The 19280-nt window shown below is 48.7% G+C and overlaps 1 protein-coding gene across 3 annotated transcripts in view; it reads left to right on the top strand.

Moving 5' to 3' along the window:
- Positions 1 to 2004: 2004 nt before the first annotated feature.
- rassf7a (Ras association domain family member 7a) overlaps positions 2005 to 19280 on the top strand; it is a 39046-nt gene continuing 21770 nt past the window's right edge. The window contains exons 1-3 of one of the 3 annotated variants that reach the window (XM_035396582.1): positions 2005 to 2150; positions 2818 to 2888; positions 17916 to 17995. The gene's annotated coding sequence lies outside the window, so the exon portion shown is untranslated. Of the gene's footprint in view, positions 2151 to 2817; positions 2889 to 9056; positions 9183 to 17915; positions 17996 to 19280 lie in introns of those variants that run through there. The other 2 variants (XM_035396584.1, XM_035396583.1) reach the window with 2 other exon arrangements.

Below are 19280 nucleotides of genomic sequence, written 5' to 3'. Positions count from 1 at the left end.
GTAAGAGAGCATGGAGGTTCAGGTCCGGGTGCAGGTGTGTAAGAGAGCATGGAGGTTCAGGTCCCAGTGCAGGTGTGTAAGAGAGCATGGAGGTTCAGGTCCCAGTGCAGGTGTGTAAGAGAGCATGGAGGTTCAGGTCCCAGTGCAGATGTGTAAGAGAGCATGGAGGTTCAGGTCCCAGTGCAGGTGTGTAAGAGAGCATGGAGGTTCAGGTCCCAGTGCAGGTGTGTAAGAGAGCATGGAGGTTCAGGTCCCAGTGCAGGTGTGTAAGAGAGCATGGAGGTTCAGGTCCCAGTGCAGATGTGTAAGAGAGCATGGAGGTTCAGGTCCCAGTGCAGGTGTGTAAGAGAGCATGGAGGTTCAGGTCCGGGTGCAGGTGTGTAAGAGAGCATGGAGGTTCAGGTCCCAGTGCAGGTGTGTAAGAGAGCATGGAGGTTCAGGTCCGGGTGGTAAAGCAGTGATAGAATCTTGTGTTTGTGCATGTAGCCCGGCAGGAAGTGTGATAAAATAGAGAGATTAGCGCAGGGTTTTGACAGGAAGTGCGATAAGACAGAGGGATCAAGCAGGGTATTGTTCCACTGCCCGTACGGACAGCCTCCAGGGCCTGCTACGTGCAATCCTACAGACGCATCTCAGGGAATTTTTTTCTAACTATCTGGGGTCCGATCAAATTATGCGGAAAATGTGGATTATGTCAGCAGCTACAGTGTAGTGGATTATGTCAGCAGCTACAGTGTAGTGGATTATGTCAGCAGCTACAGTGTAGCTTTTCACATATTTGCACGGTATGAACCTACGACCTTCCCACGGGTGAATTTGAGCTCTCTCAAAGTTCTAAGTTAAAGGGGTCTGGATTTTTTTCTACTTGCTGAGCGGGCATGCAGTGTCCTTGATAATGGTTGGGAAAATGACAAACTTTTTTTTTCTTGATTTTGCTTTGTAGTCAACAATTTTAGAAAAGTAATCAATTAAATCAAACAATTCACATGTGGTTAAAGTGCATGGTCTCAGTTTTTATTAAAGGGTGTTTTTATACTTTTTGTTTTCACCATGTAGAAATGACAGAACTTTTATAGAAATATAGAAAAGTTCTGAAATTTCTTCATGGTGAAATGCAAATTCATAAAATGATTTTTTAATGAAAGCTGAGAATGTGCACTTTAACCACATGTGATTTATTTGATTATAAATCTAAAACTGTGGAGTTCTGTACTCAACTCAAGAAAACAACATTTTTGTCCCAGACATTGTGGAGGGCACTATATGTCTGACATAACCGCTTAGTCTAATTAATTATGCACATAAAAATATCATACATTTCTTCCATATATTAATTTAGTATATAATTTAGTTTACCGCGTGTTGTTTTTTTATTGGAATATGGAATCCCAAGGGGACTGCGCAGGTCTCCTGTGTTCCACAGACGTTGGGCCTGTTTGTCTTGGGGATGTGAAGTGTTTTCGTGTCGCGGTCCAGTCAACCTTTTGTTTGCGGTTGCTATGAGAGGGACCCCGCAGGGGAGGGGGGCATGGGTAGACCTGTTGCTAGGAGCTTCAGCAGGAAGTATCAAGCAAATTAAAGGCAAGTGTCATCGAACCACCCGTATCAAACTTCCAAAAGCTTTCGAAAGAAATTACAAGGCGAGCTAAACAGCAATGTTATTGTGATAAATGGAAACATTTTAGCTGCTGTTTTCCTGTAACAGTATAGAGTTGAGATATCAAAGTAGCTAACGTTTACAAACGATCAGAGAAGGAAGGAAGGTAGCCAGTTAGCAACCCAACGTCATTTATCAACCAAAAATCATATACTACTTTTAAATATAGGTACTTAGGGAATTATATATGTACAATAAGCTAATTATTTAATTCATCAAATGTATACGAATCGTCACGTATAGTTCGCTATGTAAGCTAAATTAAGTAATGAACTTTAATTAAAAATCGGCCAAAATACCAGTTTGGTTCATCCCTTTAAGATGCAGCATGCGGATTCCGAGGAGTGATGCAAAAAAAAATCGTAGGTCCAGCCTGTGGACGAGCCAAAGAATGTAGCAGTAACCTGCTGTGTTAGACAAATCTGTACAAATAAACACGGAATAAGCAGAGTGAGGAGTAACTTCTGATTGACAGGAGGAAAATCGTAAATTGGTAAGATATTTGAAATTTCTAGCAAAAAAACAAGTTATTTGGAATAAGTTAACGCGTTAGCTAGTCCCCTAAGTATCAACAACTCATCTCATTTTGCTTATTCGCTGATAAGTCTTAAACTGGAAACAAAACATTCAATATTAGCATATTTCCTCATTTTACTATGAAAACATAGATATAAACTAAAACCAAATCCATCAACTTATTTTTATTTTTCACAATAAAAACGTATGAAAAAGGAACGTTCGCTTTATTTGAAGAGACACTGAATCGCGACAGAAAGTAGAGTTAGCCAGCATCTATTATGGTATTAAGCTTGCTCGGTGAAGTTACTAGCTGTACGTACAATATCGGAGCTGCTGGAGCGTGTGCAGTATATGTGAAATTTTGCATTACGTTGTTTATTTATTTATTTATTTATTTAATCTCTACAAATATTTATAGTTTTGTTATTAATTCTGCAGAAAACTACTGTAAATGAAAAAAATGTCCTGCAGATGTCTTGTGATGTTTTTATTTTTTATTTAACGAAATGAAAAGAATGTTAAATCGATTAGAGTTAGGAAGTTGTGATTTAAAGTATCCACCAGCAACACTGTTCAAGGACTTATAAACTTTAACTGGATGATGGATCATAGCATGCCGTGTGCGATTTTCTTCCCGGCAGATGTGACCTCAGTGGATCGGTCAACTTGAAGCCCCTACAGTCTCCTGTGTCATAAGTCAACACCAGCACGAGTAAGTCAACGTTCTGGCTCACCATGTGAAGCAGTAAAAACTGGATTATGTTAATGAAGGCATAGAGTTAGGCGACATATTTCCATAGCGTAATTATGGACGTGTGTAATCGTGCCTTTTCTTTCTGAAAATACCGGAGGTAAATTACGGAGAAGGTGTTATTTTTGACATGAAATCAAAGATCTTCAGGTGTAGAGCTAGTATAGAGCTGGTACAGAGCTGGTATAGAGCTGGCACAGAGCTGGCACAGAGCTGGTATAGAGCTGGCACAGAGCTGGTACAGAGCTGGTATACAGCTGGCACAGAGCTGGTACAGAGCTGGTATAGAGCTGGTGCATTACATTACATTACAGGCATTTAGCAGACGCTCTTATCCAGAGCGACGTACAACAAGTGCATTAGTTCAAAGTGCAGAGGTGCAAAAGAAACACGCTAGAGTTAAGTAAAGAAGCTGCAGAGCTGGTACAGAGTGGGTATAGAGCTGGTACAGAGCGGGTATAGAGCTGGTATCGAGATGGTACAGAGCTGGCACAGAGCTGGTATACAGCTGGTATCGAGCTGGCACAGAGCTGGTATAGAGCGGGTACAGAGCTGGTATAGAGCTGGTACAGAGCTGGTATGGAGCTGGTACAGCTGATACAGAGCTGATACAGAGCTGGTATAGAGCTGGTACAGAGCTGGTATAGAGCTGGTATAGAGCTGGTACAGAGCTGGTATAGAGCTGGCACAGAGCGGGTATGGAGCTGGCACAGAGCTGGTACAGAGCTGGTATAGAGCTGGCACAGAGCTGGTGCAGAGCTGGTATAGAGCTGGTACAGAGCTGGTACACAGCTGGTATAGAGCTGGTATAGAGCAGGTATAGAGCTGGTATAGAGCTGGTGCAGAGCTGGCACAGAGCTGGTATGCAGTTGGTATAGAGCTGGTATAGAGCTGGTATCGAGCTGGCACAGAGCTGGTATAGAGCGGGTACAGAGCTGGTATCGAGCTGGCACAGAGCTGGTACAGAGCTGGTACAGAGAGCTGGTACAGAGCTGGTATACAGTTGGTATAGAGCTGGTACAGAGCTGGTACAGAGCTGGTATAGAGCTGGTACAGAGCTGGTACAGAGCTGGTATAGAGCTGGTACACAGCTGGTACAGAGCTGGTATAGAGCTGGTATAGAGCTGGCACAGAGCTGGTATAGAGCTGGCACAGAGCTGGTATAGAGCTGGCACAGAGCTGGTACAGAGCTGGTACAGAGCTGGTATAGAGCTGGCACAGAGCTGGTATAGAGCTGGTATAGAGCTGGCACAGAGCTGGTACAGAGCTGGTACACAGCTGGCACAGAGCTGGTATAGAGCTGGTACACAGCTGGCACAGAGCTGGTATAGAGCTGGTACAGAGCTGGTATAGAGCTGGCACAGAGCTGGTATAGAGCTGGTACACAGCTGGCACAGAGCTGGTACAGAGCTGGTATAGAGCTGGTACAGAGCTGGTATAGAGCTGGCACAGAGCTGGTATAGAGCTGGTACACAGCTGGCACAGAGCTGGTACAGAGCTGGTACAGAGCTGGTATAGAGCTGGCACAGAGCTGGTATAGAGCTGGTACACAGCTGGCACAGAGCTGGTACAGAGCTGGTACAGAGCTGGTATAGAGCTGGTATAGAGCTGGTACACAGCTGGCACAGAGCTGGTACACAGCTGGCACAGAGCTGGTACAGAGCTGGTACAGAGCTGGTACACAGCTGGCACAGAGCTGGTACACAGCTGGCACAGAGCTGGTACAGAGCTGGTACAGAGCTGGTATAGAGCTGGTACACAGCTGGCACAGAGCTGGTACAGAGCTGGTACAGAGCTGGTACACAGCTGGCACAGAGCTGGTACACAGCTGGCACAGAGCTGGTACAGAGCTGGTATAGAGCTGGTATAGAGCTGGTACACAGCTGGTACAGAGCTGGCACAGAGCTGGTATAGAGCTGGTATAGAGCTGGTATAGAGCTGGCACAGAGCTGGTACAGAGCTGGTATAGAGCTGGTATAGAGCTGGTACAGAGCTGGTATAGAGCTGGTACACAGCTGGCACAGAGCTGGTATAGAGCTGGTATAGAGCTGGCACAGGTTGGAGCAGCTGCACAACATGCTGGGTTTAGACACGGTGTGTCTGCCAGTCCGTCCTGCTGTATAGTGCTTTGCGATGTTATTTTCAACCAAAATCCTGCGGCAGGCCTCAGTCTTCTACTGTTATCCCAAATTATTTTGGTAGCTTTTCATTTTTGAATGAAATATGATTGTGTTCGCCATGATAAGTTTGGTAATCTTTGGTAATAAATTGCCTAATCAATAGTAATTGGTCATGGGAAGTGAATAAGGAGACATTTATCCCAAAACTGGGAATGTGACACTGGATTGGTATTCTTCCTCTGAGTTGGTGTGTGTTCGTTCTGCTCCCTTCCCTAACGCTGGAAACAGCGTGTTAAATTAGTTTGGACCTCCTCCATCTTTCACTCCCGACTCTAATCGCTCCTGGGTGAGTCATCTGTTCAGCTGCTGTCCTATGTACCAACGGGAGACACACACACATGCACACACTCACCCGCACACACACATACACTCGCACACGCACACACACACGCACACACTCACACAAACACGCACACACGCACACACACTCACACACGCATACACACACGCACACACATACGCATGTGCACACACACACACACACACACACATGCATACACACACACAGAGACACAGACACACACTTGCACATGCACTCGCACACTCACGCACGTGCACACGCACACACACACGCACCCACACTCATACTCACACACACACATACACACACTGATGTTGTCATGCACAGATACACTATAGATAGTGCAGAGGGGCCACACCCTGTCATGCCACTGGACAGCCACTCTGGAGCCAGCCCCCCCCCCCCCCCACTCCGCCCCACTCTCCCCCCCCCCCCACCCCCCACCAGGTCTGCTCTCTTTAGGATATAATATCGGGTGCACATGAGTAACCTTTCACCCTGTGGAGCCAGATCCCTGCTGCCTCTCCCCACCCTGCCCCCCCCCATTAGGGAATGCAGCCGGAGCAGACAGCTGGAACACTGATGAGGCTGTGCCACTATCTCTTCATCAGCACAGGGCTGCACCACATCACCGGAGAGAGGCGCTGCACCCTGCGCTCGTCCCGGCCCAGCCGGGCCCCCGGTTACTAAAGCAGGGTTGGGCTGACTGAAACGGCCTCTCTCTGCTGTGAAGCAGGAGCTGAGTAAGCCGCCTTTATTTACACGGCTGAATCTGCTTCTGGTTACGGCCGAGGGCAGGCTGGCTAATCTTGTTCTCATAGTTCTGGTCCTGGTGTGCGTTTGTGTGGTAAACTTGTGGTCCACTTGTACAAAGGTGGATTTTTTTTAGCTGGCAATTATTTTTCCACTTTTTCTTTTGTTTTGAGTTGATACGGAATCTTTCGCCCTGTTGCCATGGTGCATTTACTGCCCAAGTGACATCATCATGTTACAACCAGCTGTGTCTGTGCCCTATGTTCGGTTTTGGGCTACAGTGCCTCACACACGACATGCAAACACTAAGAGGCACATGGCACAGAGATATGGTGTTATATCACTTTATGGATGAATTACCACCTGGTTTTCAAAGGGGGAATCAGGTGGCAATTCTAAGATTCTAAAGTTTGCTGAACCCATATCATATTTATGACTGATTATATATGTTTTGCTGGGAAATTTGTGTTTTGAAAGCAGTGGGTTGGTAGGTTTGGCAGCATTCTTTTCCAGGCCTGATGGTTACGTGGTGTTTGTTTTTCTCATGCGAGCAAGCTGTCACTGCAGAGTGAGTGAGCACCTGTGGCTCTATCAGCCAATCCGCTGTCGCTGCAGTGAGCACCTGTGGCCCTATCAGCCAATCCGCTGTCGCTGCAGTGAGCACCTGTGGCCCTATCAGCCAATCCGCTGTCACTACAGAGAGCACCTGTGGCCCTATCAGCCAATCCGCTGCCACTCCAGCCCAGGCTTTCTGGGTTAAAAGCGCTACCATAATAAAAAAGAAGCGCACGCACTTCTGCTTTCTCCGCCCCGCGGGGCTTTTATCTTTACGGCCGATGTGCTCTGGCGGAACAAACCGCTGCCGGCGCGAGGACAAAGCCTCATTGTGCGCTCCTCCGGGAGCCACACCGGCAGCAGGGAGAAAACAAGCCGATCTCGCCCCCGCTGCCTGTTCTGTGCCACTTTTTACTCTCCAGATTCATTAATGGCGGAAATTTGGGAACCTGTGATCCTACTGAGTGTGTGTGTGTGTGTGTGTGTTGTGACAGAGAGAGGGGTGGGGGGGGGATTGTCCCGTTCTCATGATGAAACCACTGTTAATGATTGATCTGTCAGAAATGTGCGGATGGGTGTGAGGCCGTTAAGTTCAGCCGAGCTGCAGAACTGTGCGGAGGTTCTCTGCGGTAAGACTGATGAAGCAGCGAGAGGGAGAGAGTTTAGTCAGACCAAGAACCACTCCCACAAATTCAGCGGTCTTCACGAGATCGAGTGTGTGCAAGCAAACATTTTCCCTGGTCTTATTTTCACATCAGAATGTGTCTGTTCGGTATGAATGCAGAGCTGGGCTTGTAACACAGAGGTTGCAGGTTCGATTCCCAGGTAGGACATTGCCATTGTACCTTTGAGCAAGGCTACTTAACCCGCGTTGCGTCAGTAAATATGGATAAGTGTGTGTCTGCTGCATGTCTGCAGTGTAATGAGTGGATGTCCCCTTCTGCATGTTAACCTGGTCGATACCCTCCATTATTATATGAAAAATAACATCAGGTGTTTCAGACCTGGGGTCATTCTGTGCAGTTTGTATTTGTGTTGTAACTGACAGGCATACTATGCAGGGTTTTCTGCCTCGCTGTGGTCCTCTGCCCTCAACCCCACCCATTCACCTCCATTTTTATACCGTTTTTATTTTTATATCTCTATTTCTCGACAGCTGTCGCCATCAAGGAAAAGGCATGTCAAGGTTGTTGAGTTTTTGGACAAGCCCTGTCAGCTTGTCATTTTACTTCGCTGTACTTGTGATTCTTCACCTCCGCCATTGCAGTAGCTTGCTACAGCCGCTCTGAAACCTAACCTGACACCTAACCTGACCCCCCCACCGGCAGTCAGCAAATGTCTGCGAAGACTGTGACTGCCAGTGCATCATAGATATGACTGAATATGGTTGTTTTATAATATTTTCAAGGTAAAAATCCTGAATAGTATGCCTGTAAGATTTCTATGTATTGAGCTTGCAGGGACAAGCATAGGATCATTGGGCCTCATTGATGAAACGTGTACGATCACATTTGATCGTAAACTGCGGGTCAGAACGTTTCCATGAACATTTCGGCATTCATAATTTTTTTCTTATCTGTATTTGTTCACAATTGTGCATAAAATTTACAAACAGCCAGCATTCATTGTCCCATACACCTGGAATATACACAAAAACAAAGGTCTGCACATGTGTCATGAATCTCATATTGTTTTTTTGTAGGAACATTTTTCAGAACAAAGGTAAGAATAATTTAAGAAAAGTTTTGTGAATGAGGCCCATTGTGTGTTTACTGGGGGAAAAACACATTAACTGTGCAGAAAAAGCACTTTGTTTTTTAGCTTTGATTTAATTAAGTTTTTTTTCCCTCAAAAAAAAAAACCTGCTGCAATTTAGCAGTGGAGTTACTGGGATTGACACAGGTCAGCAAAAGCGCTCATATAAAAACACCACTGAAACTGACCTGCCTGAGAGGTTGGGGGGTGCGGTTGGGGGGTGTGGGTGGGGGGGTGCGGTGGGTGTGGGGGGGTGCGGCTGGGGGGGGGGGTGGTTGATGCGGTGGGGGGTGCGGCTGGGGGGTGGGGGGTGGGGGCAGGGCCTTTGTGGCTAACACACGCTTCCTTTCTCTTACACTTTGGCCCTCCCCTTTTTTTGTTCTGCACAAACAGCAGCCCAGCCGTCACATGACTTTTTGTCCGAGCACAATTGCCAGTGTTTTTGATTGGCCGACCCCTTTGAAAAAGCATCCGTCTCCAAGGTGACCAAGAATGGCGGCTCCACTTCACTTTTTCCCCTCCCCTCTCCCTCTCTCTCCCTCTCCCTCTCTCTCTCTCTCCCTCTCCCTCTCTCCCTCTCTCCCTCATTATGACAGAGGCTAGCAGTCTGTTTCAGGTAGTGGGCAGTCATATTTCCCATCCTCTCCCACACACACACACACACACACACACACACACACACACACTCCGGGCCAGCGCAGCTCAGAGCAGGTGAGTAGCCTGAGGGAGCTCAGGTATGAGAGCTTTCCTCCACCTTTACCATCTGTTAGATTCCTGCTTCAGCTGTACCTGTTTATCACAGTTTGTTTTAAATGATTGTCAGGGAGAGGTGATATATAATATACCTTTTATACCACGGATCGCTTATTTGTATGACCCTGTGGCTTTTGTGAGTCATTATTAAGAAATTTAGCCAGATTTGTGTTGAAACTGTATATGGTGTGTGTGTGTGTGTGTGTGTGTGTGTGTGTGTGTGTGTGTGTGTGTGTGTGTGTCGGGGGTAGAATATCAGCAGGTGATGATTGAGATGAAAAGCTGTAATATTATCTCTTCACCGCTAACATTTCAGCTCGCAAGTCACTTTGTAGCACTGTACACGATTGCAAAGAATAACACAAGGTGAAAGAAAATGAGAGAAAAGGGAAAGGAGTGAAAGAATGAAAGAAAGAAAGAAAGAGGAAAGTGGATTTTGTGGTTTGCTCTTCTGCGTAAAAGTGGTCTTTCAGAGATGTGATTAACACTGTTTGGATACGGGGTGCTCCAGCTGTTTGTGCTTGCATTTGGGGGTTCTGGGGGGGCACAGCTGTTCAAGCTTGGTTTTTGGGGGATTCTGTGGGGGGCACAGAGCTTGCGTTTGGGGGGTTCTGGGGGGGGGGGCACAGCTGTACTCACTGCTTCGCAGGGCAGGGTGTCCTCTTCCAGTCCCTGGCACGTGTTGCGTCGGCTTTTGGGTGGTTGGCATGGCGACAGCTGGCGGCCATCTTTAGATCAGTTTGCTTGAGTGGTTTCTGTTCCTCTGAGTCCAGCCAGGTGGAAGATTCTCTCCGTCCCCATGACAACTTCCCTAATGGAGAGGAACAGCCCCCCCCCCATCCACCCCCCCGGCCTGAGTCAGGATCTAGTGTTACCCTTTCCCAGCCAGGCTTCAGGGGCTCTGAACCCTATTCCGCGTGTTTACAGTGGCAGGTCTGACAGGCGATTCCTCCTTATACGTGACGTCTGGCTACGGCCCTGCCAAACGAGGGGCGAAAGGGGGATGCCATTTTCTAATCTGCTTTCAGAGCACGCGCACAGACCACTCAGCTGAGATAATTACACATCCAGGGTTAAGTGTGAGACAGATCTGCCAGTGGGAACACAAATCACCCGAAGATGGTCACATGATAACCACATTCTGCTCAGCTGCTGACTGCTAATTTGATGACATCATTAACCTCAGCTTTGTGTGAAATTAAGCACTGCCCCTATCAGTCCAGTGATCCAGGTGGGCTTTCTGTTGTGGTAACTATGGAAACCCAAAAGGCACAATAATTCACCAGGTCTGGGCGCTTTTAATTGCCACACTGTTCTACAGGCTTCCAGTGTGATCTAAATGCTACGGGGACCCATGTTCCTCCATGTTTACAGCCAGGCCTTATCTCTCAGGCTGCTCCTGGTCTCCCAGGATACAGGGCACTGAGCTCCGCACTGCTGACGTGTCGCTGACATGCAGCATGTCTGGCAGTAAGCCCAGTCTGACTAGACTGAGGAGACGGAGGCGTGCCAACAGATACGCATCACAGGTTCAGAGGTCTGTACCTGACATGGCCGCGGCTGACAAGGGTTCGAGGCGGCATGGAAACAGTTGCTGTTAATAATAAAGATGTGAGGAGGACTGTTGTTGTGCTCAGTCTTAAACGACACGTCAAAGTAAAACATTGAGGTGAAAAAATAGCCAAACAGTTCTTCCACTAAAACATGGTGTTATTGCTTCAGTTTGCGTAAGTCCTCCAAACTGAACTGGATGTTGAAGCAAATGACTGGTTCAGTCTGGATGTGTTTTTGTTAATGCTGTGCTGGGTCTGTAAGACAGTACTGGGGCCGGGGAGCATGCACCCCTCAGGGGCACCAATCAATACATGTCTGCAGGTGGCACTGCATCTCAGGGGTTGCAGGTTTAAGTCCTAGGTGGGGCACTTTTGTTCTACCCTTGAGTAAATGATTTAAGTCCTCAGTACAATATCCAGCTGTATAAATGGATTATATATAAAATGTAAGCTGTGTTAAGTTGCTCTAGATAAAGGAATCTGCTTGGGAAATGAATCATGTCAAAAAAATAATGCAATGGAATAATGAACATATTACCAGACCTTTAGAATTTTTTTTCCCCTGCCCAACTTAAATCCCTTCCTTTGTCCTGCAAAAAACCCATTGATAGGCAGATGGGAAGAATGGACTATGTGCATTGTGATGTCATAGTGTGCAGACACATAACCTACACAAAGCATTTTTGTCTTTGTATAAAAAAATAACATGTATGTCGATGCGTTTTATTACTGTTTGGACCTTTGGCAGACGTTGTCGTCCATAAATGCTTTTTTCCTGCGCCATGTGTTTTTCATAATGCATGCCATGGTTTTCATGTTTTGTCCTCTCAGTACAGACAACAACAGTGGATTCAAAAACAAATCTCTGAGTCTGCTTCCTAACAGGAACATGTTGCTTGTTTTGAAATGTCTGAAGCCGTAGGCTAACGCTGCTGCTCTGTGTGCTGAACGCTGCCGCTCTGTGTGCTAAACGCTGCTGCTCTGTGTGCTAAACGCTGCTGCTCTGTGTGCTAAACGCTGCTGCTCTGTGTGCTGAACGCTGCTGCTCTGTGTGCTAAACGCTGCTGCTCTGTGTGCTAAGCGCTGCTGCTCTGTGTGCTGAACGCTGCTGCTCTGTGTGCTGAACGCTGCTGCTCTGCGTGCTGAACGCTGCTGCTCTGCGTGCTGAACGCTGCTGCTCTGTGTGCTGAACGCTGCTGCTCTGTGTGCTAAACGCTGCTGCTCTGTGTGCTGAACGCTGCTGCTCTGTGTGCTGAACGCTGCTGCTCTGTGTGCTAAACGCTGCTGCTCTGTGTGCTGAACGCTGCTGCTCTGTGTGCTGAACGCTGCTGCTCTGTGCGCTGAACGCTGCTTGCTCACACACACATGCACACACACAAGCATTCTTACACACACACACACACACACGCACACACACAGAAAATGCTGCGGTAGAAAGCCCTGCCCCAGAGAGCAGACTGCATGGGTCATGATGGACAGACTTGTCGAGTTCCAGCCTGAATGGATAAAGAGCCAAAACTCCGGAATGTTCTCTGGCCTAGAGAGCAGGTACCCTTTCCCCAAATTCAGTCACCCGCAAAACGAGCCTCCTGCTTATCAGGAAAAAGTCCAAAACAAAGAGAAAAGAAATGAAAGACAGAAGCGGCTGAAGTTCAGCCAGACAGCACGGGGGGGGGGGGGGGGGGGGGGGGCTGTGATCTGAAGTGATGGACAGAATGCGTTCTCTCAGATCTCCACAGAATTACCTCTTTCTGCATAAACTGGACCAGGACAAGCTCAGGGAATGCTGGGATTGAAAAGAATGACATCACTGTCACCTCAGTTCAGCTACCGATCTGACAGAGCAGGGTCCTTTCCATGGTGAAGTAACTCGGACTGCCCACGTGCTGACAGCTGACCCCAGATATGATCGTTGATTGGCTCAGAGCCCAGCCATGCAAAGCATGCTTTTCCTTCCAAATACCGTGAGCGATAAAGTGCGCTGAAGAGCGTGCGCTCGCCGCTGGGTGTGCAGCGCGGTCGTGTTCACGCTTTCTGCTCTGCCTCACACCCGGCCTCCTGCTCAGCACCCTCCAGTCTTTGTGTTGTTGCTGTGTCTCTGAAACACAAAGGTCTTGTTCTCTTCTGGTTATCGTGTCTGGTTATCACGCTCACTCTTGTGTATTACATATTTATGCATGCTAAGCTAACGCAGGGTAGCGCTGCATACGTGCAGCTAACGCAGGGTAGCGCTGCATACGTGCAGCTAACGCAGGGTAGCGCTGCATACTTGCAGCTAACGCAGGGTAGCGCTGCATACGTGCAGCTAACGCAGGGTAGCGCTGCATACTTGCAGCTAACGCAGGGTAGCGCTGCATACGTGCAGCTAACGCGGGGTAGCGCAGCATACGTGCAGCTAACGCGGGGTAGCGCTGCACACTTGCAGCTAACGCGGGGTAGCGCTGCACACGTGCAGCTAACGCGGGGTAGCGCTGCACACGTGCAGCTAACGCGGGGTAGCGCTGCACACGTGCAGCTAACGCGGGGTAGCGCAGCACACGTGCAGCTAACGCGGGGTAGCGCAGCACACGTGCAGCTAACGCGGGGTAGCGCTGCACACTTGCAGCTAACGCGGGGTAGCGCTGCACACTTGCAGCTAACGCGGGGTAGCGCAGCACACGTGCAGCTAACGCGGGGTAGCGCTGCACACGTGCAGCTAACGCGGGGTAGCGCTGCACACTTGCAGCTAACGCGGGGTAGCGCAGCTGCATGTGCGACTTCTCTGCGGAGGCCTGCGGGTCTCAGAAAGCAGGGACCCCCCCAAGTGGCCCCAAACAGCAACCACTGAGCCTGACTGCCACGCAGCTCCATGGAAGATAGTGAGTACCATCAGTCAGACAGGCGAGGGTTGTGCAGGCTGAGACAGAGTGTACTACATTGTATGTGTGTGTACTACAGAGTGTATAAGAGTGTACTACTGAGTGTGTGTGTGTGTACTACAGAGTGTATAAGAGTGTACTACTGAGTGTGTGTGTGTGTGTGTGCTACAGAGTGTATAAGAGTGTGCTACTAAGTGTGTATGTACTATAGTGTGTCTGTGTTGTTTCTGCATTGCATCAGTCAGACACTGTGTGCTCTGCTCCTCTAGTGTGATGTAGGAACCCAGCATGTTGACACATGGCGGTGATGATCTGTAGCTTTTCTCCCAAATTTTTTGTTTTAAAAAATGTAATCCTCCCCTTTGTCACTAAAATAGAAATCAACTCTATGCACTTAGAAAATAAAGCGAAACCATATCTTACCTTTATATAGCTCCGGTAAAACCCAAACCCAAAGGACCAGTGACGGTAAATACAAAGTACGGGACAGAGCATTCTCTTTTGGCCTCACTGTCCACTGTGTACACAAAGAACTCCTATTTTGTCTCAGTGGGGAACACTATATTTAACTTAAAACCCTGTAATTGCCCCATTACGATCTCCTGGTGACACACAGAGCAGAGGCGTAGGCCTCCAGCGCAGGGCTGTAATGCACAGGCTGCGAAGAGCGTATGTGCAGGGCTCCAGCACAGGGCTGTAATGCACAGGCTGCGGACAGCGTATACGCAGGGCTCCAGCACAGGGCTGTAATGCACAGGCTGTGGAGAGCGTATGCGCAGGGCTCCAGCACAGGGCTGTAATGCACAGGCTGCGGAGAGCGTATGCGCAGGGCTCCAGCACAGGACTGTAATGCACAGGCTGCGGAGAGCGTATGCGCAGGGCTCCAGCACAGGGCTGTAATGCACAGGCTGCGGACAGCGTATGCGCAGGGCTCCAGCACAGGACTGTAATGCACAGGCTGAGCATAGCGTATGCGCAGGGCTGTAATGCACAGGCTGCGGAGAGCGTATGCACAGGGCTCCAGCACAGGGCTGTAATGCACAGGCTGAGCATAGCGCATGCACAGGGCTGTAATGCACAGGCTGAGCATAGCGTATGCGCAGGGCTGTTATGCACAGGCTGAGCATAGCGTATGCGCAGGGCTGTAATGCACAGGCTGGAGGTGTATTTGCAGCTGGAGCACAGTAAGCAGGGTGGAAGCTCCCTGTCTGCAGCGGCGTTCTCTAACGCTGAACCTGGGCCCCCCCTCAGCGTCCCGGTCCGGCCTGTTATTCAGTTGTCTGAAGGTGTTCTCTGTCTGGGAGTGGGGGGCAGGAGAGATTCAACAGGTTTTTTTGGGGGGGCTGGCGGGGTGGTGGGGCGGAGAGACTCAACAGGTTTTTTGGGAGGAAAGGGATTCTATTGGTTTTGTTGGAGGGGGGTCATGTTTTACTCACATCCTGTTACAAAGAGACTGTGCTCTGCAGTCTGGAGGCCTCAGTCACAAAGCTGCAGTGAACGAAGCACACAGAAGCTTCCGGAAATAACCGTGTGTGTTTGAAACAGACGTCTTCCTGTGGGGTAAATTAAACCACATATATATATATATGTAATATTTTTGATTTAACAGAACTGTGCCATGATACATTGTTTATTTTGTTAGAGGTATTCAGGTATTCGGTTATTATGGGTCATGCCTGAATGCAGTCAGAGGCAGATCACCTGATTACAAACATGCAGAGAGGCAGATGGGATAGCCTGTCCCACTTTAAAACTGGAATTGGGCAGCAGGTCCTGCACTGCCCCCGGATATGTTTCAGAGAGAGAGAGACCTATTTATGTCTGGCTCAGGGCTCTGTTGTTTGACCCTAGTTGAAGCAGTACTGATCTGACACCTTGCACAAGCTCTGGCTGTATGTGTATTGAAATATAAGAACAGGCGAATGTTTCAGAAATAATGTTGGCTGTCAGAACTAGCTGTGTGTGTTGTGAGAGTAACCCTGTGTTAGTAACACCCAAGCTTCTGCCCCCTGGCCTGCAGAACCCAGAAACCCTCAGGCCTACAGAACCCAGAAACCCTCAGGCCTACAGAACCCAGAAACCCTTTCAGGAAGGGTCATATGAGAGGCAGGGACCGGCTGCTATGAGCTCTGCAGTGAATCCCCAGAGTTCTCAGGCCTTAAAGGAGACGGAATCTCTCCTGCTAGCTTAAGGATGCAGCCGCGGCATTCCCAGGCCAGACGATCCTTCTGAAAACGAGTTCTAGAACACGGCACTGCCATTCTTCGGTCCTGAATTAGCCAGAAACCATTTACAGCAAAACTGTGGCATTGTCATTAAAAAAAAAATTTAAAAAAAAATAGACGGAATGGTCTAAAATTCAGTAGTGTTCTTTATTGGCTGGACCGCAACAGCGGGGCCAGCCCTATAAACGCGAATGTCTGTGACTGAGTGACTCAGTGATGAAGTTACATCATTGGTCGGCCGAGTTATGAAGTTATCTGGATCACGTGTGTCAGGTCCAGCCATATACTAGGTTCTAACCTGGTCTTGTTTTTAAATCAGAACTGTTCTTACAGCGAGTCACAGAACGCTGGCATCTTCGCTTCTTAAATGAGTCATTCGGACAATCAGGGCGCTTGTCAGGGCTTTGGATGTGACGTCACTGCACACTCAAAGGACGTATTGTTGGAGTGACTACAGAGCGGAGGTATGCAGTCAGAAATTCAGATTGGTGATGTGAAGCAGTAGATTTCATTTTGTTTCCTTTACAAAAACTACGAGCCATGCTCATTTAGTGACTTTCTGTTTCCACAGATTGATACAATAGGCATTCTGTTGTGTGCATCATGTGCTTTGGGGGGGTGGGGGGGGTCACTGCCTGGGCTGGGGGGGTGAGGGGGGGTCACTGTCCTGCAGAGATGGCTGATCGGTTGGGCGCTGTTCCAGAATGCCTGTGAACAGATCCTCCTTTGAGATAACGGGGCTGGTGGCGACGGGCTCTGCTTGTTTGGTTAGCCGTTTGTTTTGTGCTTCCAGATCGTCTGGGGCCAGCGTGCGGTCACACGGGGAGGGGGGGGGCTGGGGGTGGGGTACCCCCACATGGGGAGGATCTGGCCTGTAGGGGGGGGCTGGGGACGGGCCCCGACAAGAATATTATTCCAGCTGCGCTCACAGGAGAGGCTGTGAACACAAGATAGGAAACATGGATTACCCCCCACCACAGAGGAATACATATACACCCAGCCTGCTTCTGTGTGTGTGTATGTATGTGAGAGAGAGAGTGTGTGTGCAAATGTGGGTGTGTCTGTGAGTATTTGTGTGTGTGTCTGTGAGTTAGTGTGTATGTATGTGAGAGAGAGAGTGTGTGTGTCCATGTGTGTGTGTGTGTGTGTGTATGTGAGAGAGAGTGTGTGTGAGTGTGTGTTGTCTCCTGGGGCAACAATCCTGAAACACAACCTGAAAGGTCAGTTTTCTCTCCCTGCAGCCAACCTCTTCACCAGACAATATAACCATGACAACAGCAAGCACACGCCCATACCCGCCCCGCCCCCCCCCCCCCCCCCCCCCCACACACACGCACTCGCTCACCGCTGCATTAGCATATGACTGGCAACTATGACATCATAAAGGAAGAGAAGGCATGAAGGAGGGCTCATTTGCATAGTCAGCTGTGCTGGTGACAGGAAGCCTGCAGGTGACAGAGTGCCCCCCCTCGTACCCAGGCCTGCCCCCCCGTTCCGTGGGCTTGCCCCCCCCCCCCATCGCTGTCCTACCGTCCGTGCAGGGAACACTCTCTAACATACAGGCCAGGCACACAGGGCAGGGGCTGCCTTACTTACTCTCTGGGGACTGAGAGAAGAGATAGAGTGACTGTTTGGAAGTACAGAGAGAGAGAGAGGAGAGTCAGTGAGAGAGAAAGAGAGAGAGAGAGTGAGAGAGACAGAGAACATTCCTTCCGCTGTACCTGGACAGTGGGAGGAGCAAGGTTTGTTTGGAAAGTAAGACGAGGCGGGGTGAGAGAGAGAGAGAGAGAGGAGGAAGAGAGAGGGAAGAGGGAGGGAGGGTGAGAAGCAGAAATCACAAGACTCTCAGATGTTTGGTTGCGGCCGCTTGTCAGACGTGGTGAAGAAGTCCAGGAGGGCAGCGTACCGGAGGCAGAGAGCGTTAGAGTCCCGTCAGTGCCGCACCCCCCCCTCTTATCAGTCCCAGCAGCTCAGCGGCTTCTCCTACGCACCGCCACTCGCCTCCGCCGAGCGCCAGCTCAGCACTTTCCCTTCTTCCCTTTCTCGTTTCTGAAGAAGAACCCGAGGAACCCGGACCCCAGGACTCACCCGAGCAGGAAGGAGCGGTTTCAGAAGGGGACGGTTTTCCACTCCAGGTCAGTCTGTAAGAGACGCGCTCGCTCCTGCGCTATGGCGCTAACTGGCTCAGAGTTCGGTCTCACGCTCTCCTGGCTTTAAATCAACCTGTTGTGATCCGTCCGTGGCGTTAGAGATTTAACCGGTCGCGTCTGGCGTGGTCCCGGGGGAGGGGGGGGTCACAAACTCAACCTTTTCAAACTACCAGTTATACGGAAAAACTGTATTTTATGATGTTATTGTTTTCATTGCTTTTGAACTAGAATCACTCACCTACAGCTGATTTCATGTTCCCCTTTACTGCCTGCAAGGCATTTGTGCTTGTGAAAGGACTTTAAATAGTTTAGTATGAAATGACAGGTCAGATTATGTATGTAATTGTGTGTGTGTGTGTGTGTGTGTGTGTATGTGAGTGTTCTGTACATATGTAACTTTAGAGATATCTGTGAACAGTAATTTAAGCACAGGAATAACGTAGATAAATGAGGAAATGATTTGTGAGCCTTTCCTGGTTGGAGCTTCACACTAATCGCTTTGTGCTAATTAAAAATGCTGAGGCCGAGCAGACGGGTCACAAAGAAGGCCTCGCCACATCAGGCGCAAAATGCCGGGCACACAGAGCTCCTCTGTCTCACGCCACACAGGTATCCGATAACGTACCTGCGCAGCATTCTGCTCAGGGCCGTGAGATTAAAGATTATTCTTTAAAGGAAACGCTCTTCACTCTGAGTTACAGGATGGCAGTGTGAACACAGCGTCGACATATTCTGTGTATATTTTGTGGAATTTAGCCTTTAACTCATTCAGGTGTGAGATCACAGATATGTGATTAGAATGTTCTGAACTGAACATTCTAATGCTGATGTCACAATCACTACTGGTGACTGAGAGCAGTGGAGTTCCAGAACACTGACCTTGAATTTTGAAAAAAAAACAAAAAACACGCTCTTCAAAGGGTTAAAGTGAACATCCACGTTTCGCTGTGCGACTGATGTGTGAATGTAGACACAGTGTGTCCCATCTCCTAGGGAACAGGAGTGATACAGCTCTGCTGTCCTGTGTTATTTTCATAAACACACAGTGTGTCTTTTCTTAAAGGCTGAGGTAATGTTGTGAGCCCAAACAGTCGAATGGGTCAGGTTGTCTGTCCCTCTCAGTTGCAGTGTTTGCAAACAAACAGCTTCTCTTTCTGGGGTCAGGGATGAATTTTCTCAGCTTTACCTTTTTTTCCCCCACTTTTCCCTCGAGTGCTGCAGTAAGCTTTATAAGCCCATAGCCATCAGATCCCATTAAGGTGTGAGATCA

Source organism: Anguilla anguilla, chromosome 16 (assembly GCF_013347855.1).
Source record: "Anguilla anguilla isolate fAngAng1 chromosome 16, fAngAng1.pri, whole genome shotgun sequence".
NCBI classification, from domain to species: domain Eukaryota; kingdom Metazoa; phylum Chordata; class Actinopteri; order Anguilliformes; family Anguillidae; genus Anguilla; species Anguilla anguilla.
Note: the sequence above shows the minus strand (reverse complement) of the source record. Positions and strands in the feature narration are given on the sequence as shown.